Source organism: Syngnathus scovelli, chromosome 18 (genome assembly GCF_024217435.2).
Source record: "Syngnathus scovelli strain Florida chromosome 18, RoL_Ssco_1.2, whole genome shotgun sequence".
NCBI lineage: Eukaryota > Metazoa > Chordata > Actinopteri > Syngnathiformes > Syngnathidae > Syngnathus > Syngnathus scovelli.
This window is the reverse complement of record NC_090864.1, coordinates 3,309,447-3,327,459: the sequence shown is the minus strand read 5'-3', so window position 1 is coordinate 3,327,459 and position 18,013 is coordinate 3,309,447. Positions and strand designations below refer to the sequence as shown.

At 44.4% G+C, this 18,013-nt stretch overlaps 1 long non-coding RNA gene across 1 annotated transcript in view; it reads right to left on the bottom strand.

The window, feature by feature from the left end:
* Positions 1–569: 569 nt before the first annotated feature.
* LOC137839653 (uncharacterized) overlaps positions 570–18,013 on the bottom strand; it is a 51,107-nt gene continuing 33,663 nt past the window's right edge. Inside the window, exons 2-3 of the long non-coding RNA XR_011085691.1 lie at positions 8,309–8,461; positions 570–2,650 (exon numbers count right to left, since the gene is read on the bottom strand). This is a non-coding gene — a long non-coding RNA (uncharacterized lncRNA). The remainder of the gene's footprint in view (positions 2,651–8,308; positions 8,462–18,013) is intronic.

The window sequence follows — 18,013 nt, the reverse complement described above, 5'->3', positions numbered from 1 at the left end:
ATGTTGTCAAGGTGCACAAACACAAAAGGCAGATCCCGTAACATGTAGTCCATGAGCCGCTGGAAAGTTTGAGCAGAATTTTATAGCCAAACTGGTGTGCGCAGGAACTCAAACAAACCAAATGATGTGATCACAGCTGTGTTTGGGATGTCGAGGGGTGTGCGGGCAGCTGAAGGAAACCGTCTTCGAAAAAATTACCTTGCCAGCTAGGTGTGCTGAAAAATCCTGGATGTGGGACACCGCGTAGCGGTCAGTCGTTGTCACGTCGTTGACCCGTCGGTAGTCCCCGCAAGGACTTCAGCCCCCTCCTGGTTTGTGGACGAGGTGCAGGGGGGAGGCCCAAGGACTGTTGGAGCGTCGAACAATCCCCAGGCGCTCCATGGACTGGAACTCCGTCTTGGCTACGGCAAGCTTGTTTGGCTCGAGGCAACGAGCGTGGGCGTATAGGGGCGGGCCAGTGGTGTCAATGTGGTGCTCGACACCGTGCTTTGCTGTGGAAGAGGTGGGCAGCAACCTTGGCCATCACAAAGTCCCAGCCAAAGCGATGCCCCCAAATACACAGTTCGACACGCCGTACGTACGGATAGGGGTTCCATTGGCAGCTTCCATGGGGGGGGGCCGTGGGTGTCCGCCACCACGTCCTACTGTGAGGCAGGCAGTAGACTCCGCTGCGCCCGTGTCGCAGAGGAAACGTTGGCCGGAGACGGAGTCTTTGATGCAGAGCAGCCTGCCGGCATGGCCGAAGCTCACGGCCACTAGTGAGCGCCAGCCTTGATGTTTCCCACAACACCGAAGCTGCATAGAGAGCGGCATTGTTTTGCCATGGAGCCAAACTTGGCATGGTAAAAGCACACACCCGAAGACTTTTGATGAGGTGGAGCTGCTGCTGCGACAAGCGTGTGACCATCCAGTACATCAGATCCAAGACCAGTAGGGAGGAGGGCAGCTGCACAGGGCTGCTGACGAGCCTGGACACACTTGACAGCCTCAGCTAAAACATCTCTGCAATCTGTGTTGGCAGTGTTGGCCAAAGCAGCTCTCACATGAGCAGGCAGTTGGCGCAGGAAAGGGTAGAGGTAAAGGAAATCCGGCTTGTGGTCACCCAGCAGATCGAGCATCCAGTCCATTAGTTCTGAGGGCTTGCTGTCACCGAGCCCCTGAAAAGAGAAAAGCCTACAGGCCCTCTCAGTGCCAGACAGTTCAAACGTCTTTAGTAAGTATTCCTTCAGGGATTCATACTTTCTTGTCAGAGGAGGATGTTCAACAAGGCTCACCACCCTCAAAGCTGTAGAACCTCCAAGGGCAGATACCATGTAGTACTTTAAAGGCGTAGAAAACGAGCAGAAAACGTCTCACATTCAGACTCTGTGAGCCATGTTTATTAACTGACCAAAGTACATCCCATGCGCATGACAGAAAAAGCCGTCACCGGAACTCTTAAAGGAACCACAACTCTAAATTTAATCAGAACTTCTTAACATATAACAGAACACACATATGGTAAAGTGAATTATGCCGGCCTTGGAGAAGGCACCACACAATCTTAAAAACACGGCACGTCCGAAATCCAAACCCACATATGAGTGGGGAATTCAGTTGGAATCTGTTAGAATGTCTATTATGCTGGTGAAAATACAAATATTTTGCTGTGGAAATATTGAAAATGTGTCCCTAGTTAAATTGAAAGATCATCACATGTAGACGTTTGGAATGTAAATCAGCTTCTTTAGTTCAGAATGTCAAAAATGTTCCGATCCGCTCGGCTGGAGCTATTTTCGGCCACCTGGCGCGTGCGCACGTCCTCCCGGTGGTCCCGGGCGGCGTGCGTGAGTGTGCCGGCTGCCGGAAGTCGAATGAGGCTCCGCGATCTCATCCGCGGTACTTATACAGTGGCAATCCGCTCGGCTGGAGCTATTTTCAGCCACCTGGCGCGTGCGCACGGCCTCCCGGTGGTCCCGGGCGGCGTGCGTGAGTGCGCCGGCCGCCGGAAGTCGAATGAGGCTCCGCGATCTCATCCGCGGTGCTTATAAAGTGCCGATCCGCTCGGCTGGACCTATTTTCGGCCACCCGGCGCGAGTGCACGGCCTCCCGGTGGTCCCGGGCGGCGTGCGTGAGAGAGAAAGAAGGTATCAGGCTTTGATGTCTATTCATATGCAAATGAGTTAGGGGTCATCAAATTTTATGACCTTTTTATGACTTGTTATGGTATCATAAATCACCCCCTTTTGAATTGGGGCGGGGTTGGGGGCATCAAGATGGCGCCAGTCGTGACGGCGCCATCTTTGACTGTCGCCATTTTGGTTTGCTGGTGCCCTTTTTAAGATGTGTATGGGCATGTATTTTTATGAATCAAGACAGGTACAGCATCTGAGCTAGCTTTGCTACCAGCTCGTACGTGTGGCTTGAAGGGGCCCGTTTTGTTGAGAAGGTGAAGAGGAGGGGGTGTTTGTGTCAGTGTGGGGGGTCACGAGAGTCGTTATTATTGGTGCGAAAGTTGTCTGGAAGAGTCGCATGTAATTTGACAAACAATAGTTTAGCTAAAGTTATCTGAAAGCGAGACGCATGTAATTTGCCAAACAATAGTTTAGAAGATCAAGGGGGTTTTGTTGAGAAAATCATTGAAGTGTCGTCAGCATGGTGCCAAAGGTATCTGAAAGACAAAAAAAATCAAGGTGTTGGCGCATGTAATTTGACAAACAATAGTTTAGAGCAGGGGTGGGCAAACTTTTTGACTTGCGGGCCGAATTGGGTTCTAAATTTTGACCGGGGGGCCGAACCAGGAGCAGATGGATGTAGTGTTTGTGTGAAGTAATATAAACGACCTGTAAAGGTCATTGCATAAAAGGTTTTGGCCTTTAGTAGGTAGTAAAGCATGGATATTCAAAAAAAGTTTTTTGAAAACAAATGCATTTATTAACAGCATTAAAAAAAAAAACATCCCTAAAAAACTGCTATCAGTGATTCTCATAAAATATGACACTGTTATTATGAATAACAGTTTCCATCACTTCAGTGCCTGCAGGTCAGATTAATGAAAGATGTATGTTTATCTTATGAGATCACATCAAACGGTAAACATTCTGACCAAATATATCATCTTGAAGAATCGGTGAAAGCATACATCCAAATAAAGTAATCAAAACGGCAACACGGTGAGGGGTATCTGAAAATCAGAGCAGAGTTTTAACTCACAAACACCTAATAACAGAGGTGAGGAAACGGGAAACACTTCCTTAAAGTAAGCCTTAAGAACTTTACAGGTTAAGATTAGTCACAAACAGGTGGTGCATCAATGTCCTTGAGCATCCTGCATTGTTTGAAAATGAGAATGGTCGCTAGTTTCAATCCCTGCTATTTGTACAGATCATATTCAAAATGCATTTTTTTTACAACAAACTTGACAGCCTCCCTTTCATTTTCAGTGGTCTCCCTTTTTTTGGTAGTGTGTCATTGTCTGGAGTAAAATTTGTTTATTGTTTATGTAGATGTAGATATCATTTATATAACAACATAAGCAATTTCTATCAATAAAAAACATGGGATGTACGACATGCTGTGATAGTTTGGGTCCTTGATGTTGTCAGTTGCAATTGTCATTTATTTTGCATCGCAGGGTTGTGATTGGCTGGGTGTCTTTCATTAGCTTGAATTGCTCAATGAAACCTTGTCAGAAGGTCTAGTTTTCTGCCATCCCCTTCTGCATCCAGCCCTGTTACTTTGTATTGTTTTTAAATTAAGACAATTATTTTTCTACTTCTGTTTCTGGGTCCGAATTCTGCTGATCATGTTACACATTACTACAATACTTTTTGTATACAACAAAATCTGTATCTGTTGTTGCAGGTTAAAAGAAAAAAAACATTTCAACCGACCACCGTGCTGCCCTGATGGGTATCAGTACCTATTACCGTATTTTCATGACCAAAGGGCACACCGTACTAAACGGCGCAGTCTCATTTATGTGTGCTATTACTGTATTTAACTGTATTTATTTAAAACTTTCTAAATTTCAAACATGTTTCAGCTGGATTTCCACAGTTTTTGTTCTCATCACATCTATATTACAGACACACAGGCAGGCACACATACACAACACAGTAAAGAAAGCTCTTATGATCTCTGCAATGTTCTGTGTGAAATTTTCCTGCTTGACTGGCCTCTTCATTTATTGCTGCTTTGTGTTTTTGTGTGTGCAACACGAAAGACCCCCAAAATAAAGTGTAGAAGGAATGTGAGTAAACCTGCCTTAACCTGCACACTTAAGAAGGGGTGGCACTTAAACATCCTGTGTGCAATAAGCGCTTGAAAGGGATGGAGGCACCATATGAGGGTGTTGTGGATGTTGAACACTGTTTGACACTTACTTGCTGTTCTTCTATGCTCACAGATATTGTATGATGTCATGTTGCTCTGTGTAAAAGCTTTGTGTGTGTGTGTGTGTGTGTGTGTGTGTGTGTGTGCGTGTGTGCGTGTGTGCGTGTGTGCGTGTGTGTGTGTATGTGTGTGTGTGCGTGTGTGTGTGTGCGTGTGTGTGTGCGTGCGTGCGTGCGTGCACGTGCGCACATGTTTGTTATACACTATTTACCTGTATTGTTCCATAAATATATAGTACATGAAATCTCGGGCTGATCAATCAAATTCAAATCAACATCGTGATGCAGAAGAATGTAATTACGGCCTGAGCAGCGACAGCTGCGATGTCATTATTGTTTTAGTAAGAGTTTCTCTTATTTTTTTTCTGTAAAGCATTGCATTTTGACACTCTAAACCTGCACAAAAACTCACCAATCTTTGCACACTCATTGGCTCTGGTGAAAAATTTGCCATTTTAAGGTTGTCCTAAATGATGAAAACAAATACCTACAGTGTAAAAATAAAACCCATTCCCGGTTGGTTTGACCGGAGAGTGATGAAGGCCGAGCCGTGCCTTTTCTTTTTTAACCTTTGTTCATTGATACTATAATTGAGTGCATTACATTACAAATTCAAAGTCAAAGTCAAAGTCAGCTTTATTGTCAATTTCTCCACATGCCAAAGACACACAAAGAAACCGAAATTTCGTTCCCCCCTATCCCACGGTGACAAGACATGGCTCACAACAGACAAACAAGTAAACAAGTATAACAAAAGCGTGCTGAATAAAAAATGAATAAATAACACAACAATAAATAAATAAATAAATAAGAGGAGCAGAAAAAAAAGGAGCAAGTGCGCGTACAGCAGACATTCCCGAAAATAGCGCAACAGTGCCACACGCTACGCAGAAGGGGGTAGCGAGTTCAGGGCCCTAACAGCCTGGGGAAAGAAGCTGGCACCTCTGTGGATTGTTGTCGGGTCTGGGAGGCGTCAAGAGGCCACGTAATTAAAACCGGGGTAGCCGAGCTTAGCTAATGGCTAATAGCGAGAATATTAGGTTCAGAAAATGGATGGATAGCAAACGCTATGACACTGTAACGTGTTCTGCTGTACTTGTTGGAATGTAAAGAGCCACGGATTGTTGGAAGTACAGCTCTAGAGGGATAGTTTTAATCATTTGTTTTATTTTGGTCCTTGAAAATTGCAAGAAAATGTTTGTTGGTCCTGCTTTAATTAAAAATGTTTGTGCGCGGGTATAGTGTGCATTTTGTTGTGAAATGTGTGTGTTGAAATGTCACTGCTAAGCACCAATAAATTTGGGATTTTTTTGGAGCATTACTATTAAATATATTTAAAATGCTACTCAGTCTATAATTGAGTGGAATACAGTACAAATTGACACGATAGTTGCACCTCTGTAGATTGTTGCCGGGTCTGGGAGGCGTCAAGAGGCCACGTAATTAAATCCGGGGCAGCCGAGGTTAGCTAATGGCTAATAGCGAGAATATTAGCTTCAGAAAATGGATGGATAGAAAATGCTATGACACTGCAACGTGTTCTACTGTACTTGTTGGTATGTAAAGAGCCACGGATTGTTGGAAGTACAGCTCTACTTTTAATAATTTGTTTTATTTTGGTCCTTGAAAATTGCAAGAAAACGTTTGTTGGTCCTGCTTTAATTAAAAATGTTTGTGCGCGGGTATGAGTGTGCATTTTGTTGTGAAATGGGTGTGTTGAAATGTCACTGCTAAGTACCAATAAATGTGTGATTAGTTTTTGGAGCATTACTATTAAATACATATAAAATGCTAGTCAGGGTCATCAAATCGCCTAACTTTTCTACCGTTATTTCACAACCATATTGCGCACATAAACGCCTTTAGTTTTCTCAAAAAACGAAGATGCGCCTTTTGTGTGGACCAAATTCAAAAATCTGTTAAGTTGTTTTGTGTGGCTACAGGGGGAGACGTAGATCGGGACAAAATAAACAATCAGAGGACTAGACGTAACACGTAGAGGAGTACGTACCTTCGTCGCCATTGTTTTGTGTGGCTTCCGCCGCGTTGATCGGGACAAAAAAAAAAACAATCACAGGACTAGACGTGTCACGTAAAGGAGTACGTACCTTCGCCACCATTGTTTTGTGTAGCTTCCGCCACACAGAGACGTAATATACAGGCACCCGATGAACCAATCAGAGGATATTACATTTTCGGGGCGGTAAACCAATCAGACGACTGGCTGTAATACGTAGGGGAGTACATACATCCGCCGCCATTGGCTTCTGCTACACGTGATATACAGGTACCCATTTGCTTAAGTTTACATTTGCTTACGTTTACGTTTGCTTACGAGGCACAATCAGAGGACTGTAGAGGAATACGTACCTCCGCATAGACAGAGACATGCTTAGGAGACACAATTCAAGCTTCCTGGAAAGCTGTGATCATTGCCGAAAAGCAACGTGAAAACGACGACACAGATGGCGAACTTGCCCAACTGTTTAATTTGGATACCGAAGATGAGGACTTGGACGGATTTGCGTATGAATATCGATCAACAATAATGTGAGTACAGTAGAGTACATGGTTAAACAGTACAACCGAACTCACTTTCTTGCTCCAGTGACGTTTTTTTTGTTTTGTTTACCGTAAATCATGGCATACATGCGCCTTATGATACGGTGCGCCCTGTGTGTGTTAAATACAGTAATAGCACACATAACTGAGACTGTGCCGTTTAGTACGGTGTGCCCTTTGGTCGTGAGAATACGGTAATAGGTACTGATACCCATCAGGGCAGCACGGTGGTCGGTTGAAATGTTTTTTTTCTATTAACCTGCAACAACAGATACAGATTTTGTTGTATACAAAAAGTATTGTAGTAATGTGTAACATGATCAGCAGAATTCGGACCCAGAAACAGAAGTCGAAAAATAATTGTCTTAATGTAAAAACAATACAAAGTGACAAGGCTGGATGCAGAAGGGGATGGCAGAAAACTAGACCTTCTGACAAGGTTTCATTGAGCAATTCAAGCTAATGAAAGACACCCAGCCAATCACAACCCTGCGATGCAAAATAAATGACAATTGCAACTGACAACGTCAAGGACCCAAACTATCACAGCATGTCGTACATCCCATGTTTTTTATTGATAGAAATTGTTTATGCTGTTACATGAATGATATCTACAATTTGTGTTTCTGAATCTAGTGAAGTCGTATCTTATAGAAAGATTCCGCCACTGCACTTATTGGGTCAGAAGTTATCTGCTCTGTCTTATCATTTTAGCCTCCTTCCTCCTCCTCTTCCTGGTCTGGAACACTAGTGGAATTAGTAGCAGATTAACATATTAATGAGGCAATGGGAGTAGGGTCAGTCTGAGTTCATGATTTACAAGCTAAATACCGTATTGGCCCGAATATAAGAGGAGGTTTTTTTTTGCATTGAAAAAAGACTGAAAAAGTGGGGGTCGTCTTACATTCAGGGTCTAGACCAGGGGTGCCCAAGCATTTTCAGCTCGCGAGCTACTTTTGAAGTGACCAAGTCACAAAGATCTACCCACTAAAAAAATAATTTTATATATGTGTGTATATATATATATATATATATATATATATATATATATATATATATATATATATATATATATATATATATATATATAGTATCGATTGGACAAAAATGCGCAAATGAAAAAATGCTTACAAAGGCGTTTTTTTTTTGCTTGGAACGGATTACATTTTTTCCATTATTTGTAATGGGAAAATATTATTCGGAATTCGAAAGATTCACTTCACGAACAGCCTCCTGGAACGGACCGAGGCTCCACTGTATTGTATAGCTAATATGTACATCAAATACATAGTGTTTCACAAAAACTGAAGTTAAACATTTACCTAAGATTAAGCATTAGTTTTTGGCTAATTATGAAACAGAAACCTTAGTACCTGTCCGAGGTCCAGTGTGACGTTGACTTCGTTGAAGTCAGTACTGCGCGACAGTGGCGGGCTCTGCCACCATCGCTCTGTGCCGTCAATGGCGTTTGTGATGGGGTGGGCACGGTCGCTGTCGCCATGACGACAAATGTCACAGTACTGGCCCTGAGGGGGAAAAAACAGTATAATTAAAAATGAGAATAGAAATTGACATTAATGCTATATAATTTTAAGAGAAAATCATATATTGGGATATATGGAAGTTTCTTCATAATTTTCTGTCACTGTTTTTTGGGGGAACTTTTATGTATCAAAAGTACCATTGGTAAAAGGTAAAGGCCCAATGATCATCTCTGAGGGGCAGTGGGCGATGGGACGTGACGGTTTAAATGGTGCTTGCCGTCGGTTATCATGGGGAACGTAAGATCTCTTCAAAGCAAGATGGAAGAGCTAACGCCGCTAACCCAGATGCAGAGGGAATATTGCGAAAGCAGTCTCATGTGCTTCACGGAGACGTGGCTGAACGATCTCTTGCCCAACTCACACTCCTCCCTGGATGGATTTCAAGTGGTGCGGGCTGACAGGAGAGCTACGGAGAGCGGTAAGAAGAGAGGAGGGGGAATCGCTGTGTTTGTGAACGATAGATGGTATCATCCCAGACACATCAGTGTTAAGGAGCAACTCTGCTCCAGAGACTTGGAGCCGTTAGTGGTTAGCATGCTGCCGTACTACCTCCGGAGGGAGTATTCACATGTTATTGCTATAACTGTGTGACCAGATTCACACTATCGTTTCTCAGCTTCAAACTCAGCATCCCCAATCCTCCCTTCTCATCTCCGGGGACTTCTCTCCCCACCTTTACGCAATATGTAAATTGCCACACCAGAGACAATAAAACTTTGGACCTGTTGTATGCTAATGTCAAGGATGCATATACCTCATCCCCCTTTCCCCCCACTTGGTCGCTCAGATCACAACCTCGTCCATCTGGTCACAGACTACACCCCAGTGGTGAAACAACGACCACCTGAGAGGAGGTATGTGATGTTGTGGTCTGAAGAGACTAATGCCAGGCTCAGAGACTGCTTTGAGAATACAGACTGGGAAGCACTTTGTAGCCCCCATGGCAGTGACATGACCCATTGCATTACGGACTACATTAATTTCTGTGTGGAGAACACTGTGCCCTCCAAGTTGGTACAGTGTTTTCCCAACAACAAACCCTGGGTGTCCTCCGAAATAAAGGCTCTGCTTAATGAGAAGAAGAGTGTCTTTAGTTCGGGGGACGTAGAGGAGCTGCGTAGAGTCCAGAAGGAACTCCGGCTGAAGATCAGGAAGGGGAAGGAGAACTACGGGAGGAGACTGGAGAAGCAAATGGAGCTTAACAACGCCAGAAAAATCTGGAGAGGTCTGCAATCCATCTCAGCCCATGGTAAAGGGGTTGATAGGAAACCAACTCGTGGGGACAAGGACTGGGCGTATGAACTCAATCTGTTCTTCAACAGATTTGATTATACCACCCTCCCCCCCACCCCTTTACCCACCCTGCTCCCACTCCTCACCTTTCCCGGCCTGCTCCCCCTCCGCACCTCAGCCTGCCACCTTCAACACTCCAGCCCCCCCGCCAGCACACCAACCCCCTCTCACTCTCCGAAGACACTCTTCACTCTTCGCTCCCCCACCCCAGTCTTCCCACGCACCCCTCTCCTTTACAGATCTTCAGGTGAGGAGTCAACTCAGGAAGATCAAGGGAGGGAAGGCCCCGGGCCCAGACAACATCTGTCCGAGACTGCTCAGGGACTGTGCAGATCAGCTAAGTGGCGTGATCATGTACCTGTTCGACCTGAGCCTGAGCCTGAATAAAGTTCCAGGCCTGTGGAAGACCTCCTGCGTGGTCCCCGTACCGAAGGTGGCGCGCCCCAAGGAGCCTAACCACTTCAGGCCGATTACCTTGACTTCCCACCTGAAGAAGACTATGGAGAGGATCATCCTGGGTCACCTGCGTTCACTGGTGGGAGCACAGCTGGACCCCCTGCAGTTTGCTTATCGGCCTGGTGTTGGGGTGGACGATGCAGTCATTTATTTACTACACAGAACACTGCTTCACCTGGAGGACATCGGGAGCACTGGGAGGATCATGTTCTTCGATTTCTCCAGTGCTTTTAACACCATCCAGCCGTCACTGCTCAGGGTGAAGATGGAGAAGGTGGGAGTGGACCAACACCTGGCTGCGTGGACTACAGATTTCCTCACCAACAGGCCACAGTACGTGAGGTTACATTGCTGTGAGTCTGACGTTGTGTTCTGCAGCACAAGTGTCCCCCAGGGTACGGTGCTCTCTCCTTTCCTTTTCACCCTGTACACTTCGGACTTCACCCACGACACCACACACTGCCACATCCAGAAGTTCTCCGACGACACAGCCATTGTTGGATATGTTTCTGAGGGGAACGATCTGGAATACAGGACGGTCATCAAGGACTTTGTCAGCTGGTGTGAGCTCAACCAGCTTCAGCTGAACACCAACAAGACGAAGGAGATGATCGTGAACTTCGGGAGGACAACACCCCACTTCACTCCGGTGAACATCCAGGGATCAGACATTGAGGTAGTGGAGAACTACAAATTCCAGGGTGTTCGCCTTAACAACAAACTGGACTAGACTGATCGCATCCACGCCCTGTAAAAGGAGGGCCAGAGTCGCCTCCACCTGCTGAGGAGACTGAGGTCCTTCGGTGTGTGCAGGGCTCTCCTAAGGACCTTCTATGACTCTGTGATGGCCTCAGCCATTCTCTACGCTGTGGTCTGCTGGAGAGGGGGCAGTACGGACCGGGACAGAGGGAGACTGAATGGTCAGGAGAGCAAGCTCTGTCCTGGGCTGTCCTCTGGACTCCATAGAGCTTGTGGGTGAGAGGAGGATGTTAGTTAAGCTGAAATCCATCATGGACAACACCTCTCACCCCCTCCATGACATTGTGCGGTCCGTGAGCAGCTCCTTCAGCAGGAGACTGTTACACCCACGGTGTAGGAAGGAGAGGTTCCGTAGGTCCTTCATTCCCACTGCTGTCAGACTGTACAACATGTGCGGCACCTGATCATGTGTTGGTTTCCTTCCGTTTCGTCTTTACTGGTACTCGTGGCACTTGTCTTTGTCCTTGTTTGTCTGTTATTTATCCATGTTTACATTTGGCACTTGTTTCTTGTATTCTTGCACTCTTGTACGCTGCTGTGACAATAAATTTTCCCCACTGTGGGATAAATAAAGTTCAATCAATCAATCATTCAATCAATCAATCAATCAATCAATCAATCAATCAATCAATCAATCAATCAATCAATCAATCAATCAATCAATCAATCAATCCAGCAGAGAATTGGATCAGCTCCTAAAATCGGAGTCACTCAGTTTTTCTTATTGCATGTGTTAACTATACATAATGCCTGGCTACTGCTGGAGTGATTTTTTTTTTTTTTTTCACTTTAAATTAGTGTCACTGAAAAAGTTAAACGCTTGAATTCTTAAAAGTTCAACTAAAAATACTTATGTTTTCTGGTAGCTCTATGTAGAGCAAATAAAGGAATAATTTGTCATAAATTTTGACAAAATTACATTAGAGCAGTGGCTCTTAACCTGGGTTCGATAGAACCCTAGGGGTTCGGTGAGTCTGTCTCAAGGGTTCGACAGAGCCTCCACTGCGGAGGTCCAAACACACCTGATTTATTGTGTAAATTCATGATGACGCATATCTGAACTGGTACCATAAAGGCAACAGCAGAAGTCGCACTGATTTGCAGGTATGTAATTTGATTTGAGTTCATGCATTGTCGGTTTTGTTCTTTGAACAAGGTGATGTTCATGCACGGCTCATTTTGTGCACCAGTGAAAAGAACATTGGTGTGTTTGAAAAAAATGTGTTGCTTTTTTCACTAAAGAGGGGTTCGGTGAATGTGCATATGTAACTGGTGGGGTTCGGTGCCTCCAACAAGGTTAAGAACCACTGCATTAGAGATTTTTTAAGTAATTTAACTATGCTTAGACAAGAAAATGAAGTATGGTGCTGTACACAATGTAAATTTTAGAAATAAAATGTGTTGATTCTATTTAAAAAAAAAGAACGATTGTCCATTCATTTTATTGTCATATTTTTTATTGTTTAATAAAGCCTTTGTTTTACTTCTTTGCGATTATTCTGTGGTGGCAAAAAAGGTAATTCTTCATTTATCATGAATGATCTTATGCACTGTACAGTACTTTGATACAGCTGCAGCTGTTTTTTTTGTGCTGTAGAAGAAAATAGTGTTGAGAGACAGTTGACTGTGTTCACTACTAGTGTGTGTGTGTGTGTGTGTGTGTGTGTGTGTGTGTGTGTGTGTGTGTGTGTGTGTGTGTGTGTGTGTGTGTGTGTGTGTGTGTGTGTGTGTGTGTGTGTGTGTGTGTGTGTGTGTGTTGTGTCCAACAAAGTGGTGTGAATGTCATGTGATGTGCTTTGATTTATCTTATTAGCAACATCACTTCTTCAAATCACCCATAGGGGCAGTAAAATCAATATTACGTCACCGCCATCCCCCAGTTGACAGAAACACCACCCCACTTGGCTGCAATCCTGCTTCCAGGGGACAACACAACCAGCAGAGGAGGCGGGGCGCCAGTTGGGGTAATCCCGTCAGACAAGCATGGACGAATACGCTTCAAATGTCCGACACGGGTCAGTTGCCAGGAGGAATGTGAAGAAGAGAGGGGAAGCTCATTGGCCTTCATCATTGACTTGTTATGACGAAGCACAAGCCTTCATCTTTCTAAATGGTATCTACAATAACGCAATAAGTCAATTAATGTTAACATGCTATGATGCTAAGATGCTAAGTCATTAGACAGTATTCAGGAAGTTCATTTTCTAAGCCAATTTCTTCAGTCCAGTTCAGTTCTCATATTTTTTTATGAACTTGTTCATTTCATAGTTCATTCTTCTCTTTCTAAAGTTGGAGGAATCCTGGAGGATACAATGAACCCGCTCGTTAATCCATCGACCAGCTCGAGGTTAGGGCAAAGCTCGTGCGAGTTACCACGGCACGTCGTCAGACCGCGATGGTAAACACTGAACTCGCTTTTGCCACCGAGTATAGGAACTCACATGCAAATAAACTAGGGGTGGAATGGCTTTTGAAATCGAATCAAACGGTTTGGTTCAACTGTATAAATTCCGTTCGTGTGGATTTATTAATGAGGTGCAGCAGTGGAGTAACACTAATAGCCAAGTAATGCTAATGCGTTTCCCTTATATGCTTTGTCCTGTTATGTCATTGTTTTTATGCCAGTTGTGTCATTTTATTTTGTTGTATGTATTCGCCACACCTCAAAGATCGGTCAATGAAAATATTGTCTGACATGAATGAATGAATCTTTATTTCGAACATGATTTAAAGAATAAAAACAATAAAAAACAAACAAAAAAAACAAACAACAAACAATAGATATCACTGTTCAAAAAGGAGTAGGAAGAAGCCTAGGCTTATCATGTCCTACCCCTATCCATCACTTATTATTATTATCCGGTCTTTGGTGCTAAAAAGGTTGGGGACCGCTGTGTTAGGGTTTTCCAGGTTATCTTTATCGTAGGATTATGTTGGAATGTAGACTATAATGATTAACCAATCTTGTCTTGCTCTCACAACGCAGTAAAATAAAGTGGTTGCTTCCTCTGCTTGATTGACCAGCTGCAGAGGAAGCAATCAAAGTTGTTCTGTTTCCCACAACATCTTAAAACACCCCCTGCTCTGATTTGACCAGAGGCAGGGGGTTCACCAAAGCTGTCCACTCTCACCCCCACTCTGCTTCTCCTAATAAATATGCCCTTACAGGAGGGAGAGTTTCAGACCTCCATTCGATCATCGCTGCACACACAGCGACGACTGGACTCTCCACCTGCAGATGTCTAAAAGGACTTACTTGTCTCCCGTGTGGTTCTTGCAAAATAAGTTGGAGTGAGCGAATCTCTAACACGCTGTCTTACAGTATATTAGTTTAGATTATTCTGTGAGAAGTTGTCAGTGCGTCGAGCTTTCTTCCAGGTGGAATGTCTCTTTTTCTTGAGTGCCCAGCCCTGCTTTCTGTTGATACTTTATAAAGACTTTTACTTTTCAAATTTTGTGTCATGTCTGCTTCTGGGTCTATACATGACACAACATAAAGTCACGTTTTTTTTTTTTTTTTAGAAATAAAACATATGTTGAGGTTTAATTATCAAAGTCAAAGTCAAAGTCAGCTTTATTGTCAATTTCTCCACATGCCAAAGACATACAAAGAAACCGAAATTTCGTTCCCCCCTATCCCACGGTGACAAGACATGGCCCACAACAGACAAACAAGTAAACAAGTATAACAGCGTGCTGAATAAATAATGAATAAATAACACAATAAATAAATAGGAGGAGCAAAAAGGAGCAAGTGAGCGTACAGCAGACATTCCAGAAAATAGCGCAACAGTGCCGCACGCTACGCAGAAGGGGGTATCGAGTTCAGGGTCCTAACAGCCTGGAGAAAGAAGCTGTTGGCGAGTCTGGTGGTGCGGGAGCGCAGGCTCCCGTACCTCTTCCCAGAGGGCAGAAGGTCAAACAAAGAGTGAGCCGGGTGACTCACATCTCTCGCAATCGAGGTTACCTTGCGGGCGAGATGGGAAGTGTAAATGTCCTTCAGGGAGGGGAGCGAAGCACCAATAATCTTACCAGCTGTATTCACTATGCGCTGCAGGGCCTTCAAGTTCTGTTCAGTGCAGTTACCACCCCAGACAGCGATGCAACTGGTGAGGACGCTCTCAACGGTGCCACGGTAGAATGTAGACGGGACTGCCTGAGGAGCACATGCACGCCTGAGCTTCCGCAGGAAGTACAGGCGGCGCTGAGCTTTCTTTGCCAGTGACGAGGTGTTTGCGGACCAGGAGAGGTCCTCACTGATGTGCACCCCCAGGAACTTGGTGCAGCTCACCCTCTCCACCACAGCACCATCGATGATCAGCGGCAGGTGTTTTGTGTGACCCTTCCGGAAGTCAACAACGATTTCCTTGGTCTTGTTGATGTTCAGCAGCAATATGACACACATTCAATTACTGGTAACACAAACGCACATACAGTGGGGGAAATAAGTATTTGACCCCTTGCTGATTTTGCACGTTTCCCCACTTGCAAAGAATGCAACGATCTATAATTTTAATCATATGGACATTCTAACAGTGAAAGACGGAATTCCAAAGAAAATTCCAGAAATTCACATCATATGAATTTATAAAAATTGATAACCGTCTGATGAGGAAAAACAAGTATTTGAACCCCTGGACAAACAGCATGTTAATATTTTGTAGAAAAGCCATTATTGGCCAGCACAGATGTCAAACAGTTTTTATAGTTGGTGACAAGCTTTGTGCATATTTCGGCAGGGATGTTGGCCCACTCCTCCCTGCAGACAGCCTCCAAATCATTCAGGTTCCGAGGTTGTCGCCTGGCAACTCGAATTTTAAGCTCCCTCCAAAGATTTTCAATTGGATTCAGGTCTGGGGACTGGATTGTTGATCTGCACAAGGCTGGGATGGGCTACAAGAGAATCGGAAAGCAACTTGGAGAGAAAAGATCAACTGTCGGTGCAGTTATCAGGAAATGGAAGAAGCACCACACCACCGCCAACCTCCCTCGGTCTGGGCCTCCACACAAGATCTCACCTTGTGGGGTCTCCCTGATCATGCGAATGGTGAGGAATTATCCCAAAACCACAAGGGGGGAACTGATGAATCAACTGAAGGCAGCTGGGACCACAGTTACAAAAGAAACGGTTGGTAACGCACTACGCCGTCATGGATTGAAATCCTGCCGCGCACGCAAGGTCCCCCTGCTCAAGAAGAAACATCTACAGGCCCGCATGAAGTTCGCCATTCAACACCTGGACGACTCAGAAGAGGCCTGGAATAAGGTGATGTGGTCAGATGAGACCAAAATAGAACTTTTTGGCCTCAACTCAACTCGTCGTGTGTGGAGGGCAAAGAACACCAAGTACAACCCAAAGAACACCATCAAGCATGGTGGTGGCAACATCAATCTTTGGGGGTGCTTTTCAGCCAAGGGGACGGGACAACTCCATCGTATTGAGGGGAGGATGGACGGGGCCTTGTATCGTAGAATTCTGGACCAACATCTCCTTCCCTCAGTGAGAGAGCTGAAGATGGGTCGAGGATGGGTGTTTCAGCACGACAACGATCCTAAGCACACCGCCAAAGCAACAAAAGAGTGGCTGAAGAAGAAGCACATCAAGGTTCTGGAGTGGCCTCGCCAGTCTCCAGACCTGAATCCAATTGAAAATCTTTGGAGGGAGCTTAAAATTCGAGTTGCCAGGCGACAACCTCGGAACCTGAATGATTTGGAGGCTGTCTGCAGGGAGGAGTGGGCCAACATCCCTGCCGAAATGTGCACAAAGCTTGTCACCAACTATAAAAACCGTTTGACATCTGAGCTGGCCAATAATGGCTTTTCTACAAAATATTAACATGCTGTTTTTCCAGGGGTTCAAATACTTGTTTTTCCTCATTAGACCGTTATCAATTTTTATAAATTCATATGTTGTGAATTTCTGGAATTTTCTTTGGGATTCTGTCTCTCACTGTTAGAATGTACATATGATTAAAATAGTAGATCGTTGCATTCTTTGTAAGTGGGCAAACCTGCAAAATCAGCAAGGGGTCAAATACTTATTTCCCCCACTGTATATAACAAGGATTAACATCCCTATAACTTTATAAATTAAATGTATTGTGCCACGCAATACATTCTTAGTCATGTAAGTTTAAGTTTTGCGGTTTTTCAATGCTATACGCTTCCACGCGTGACCCAGGTTGCTAGCAAACAGCTAGCATAGCGTTCACCAGCCTTAGCTCATCAAACCGCTATTAGCTTGCCCAATGGTGCCATACTGGCACAGGTCATCTGGGCTTGTATAACATAATGCCCATCAAACATAGCAGTAACCAGAACAGCTTGCTGGCCACACTTCTCAACACCATTATGTCACACTACCTGGGTTGAAGTTTTTGTCCAGTACCAAGAAGAGAAGAGAACCATCTCTCTCCCAGCTCGTTCAATTAGAGGTCACGTGACCACGGAGAATCAAATTCAATGATGTACAACTTGTATGTGAAGTATCAAAAGTAAAGTACTCATGATGCACTGTTGATGCCAGGCAGCTCGGAACTGCTAGCCATTAACATTTCACAGAAACCAATCCCGTCACATTACATTAGTATAGTCCATCACCATTAACATCAGTGTAACGAAGACGTGTATAGCAGTGGTCCCCAACCCCCGGACCGCGGAGCGGTACCGGTCTGTGGATCATTTGGTACCGGACTGCACAAGAAAGAATAAATAACTTGCCTTATTTCCATTTCATTTATTAGAGTATGACTGAATCTTCTTATATCTTGAAAAATGGACCAGATTCTCTCCTGCTCTTTGGTGACTAGAACATAACATAACATTACTCATGTTATGTTAGCGCGATGTTATGAGGACGCTGCTAGTAAAGTTGCATAGGAATACAGAGTGGAATCACATTTATTATTATACTGTGGTGTTTGCATACAGAATTTGCCCATGGAACTACGGTTTGAAGGGTATGTTGGAAACATGGTGTTTATGTGGTAACGCGCTTCCGCTGTTCTTCCTATTCCTTATTTTACG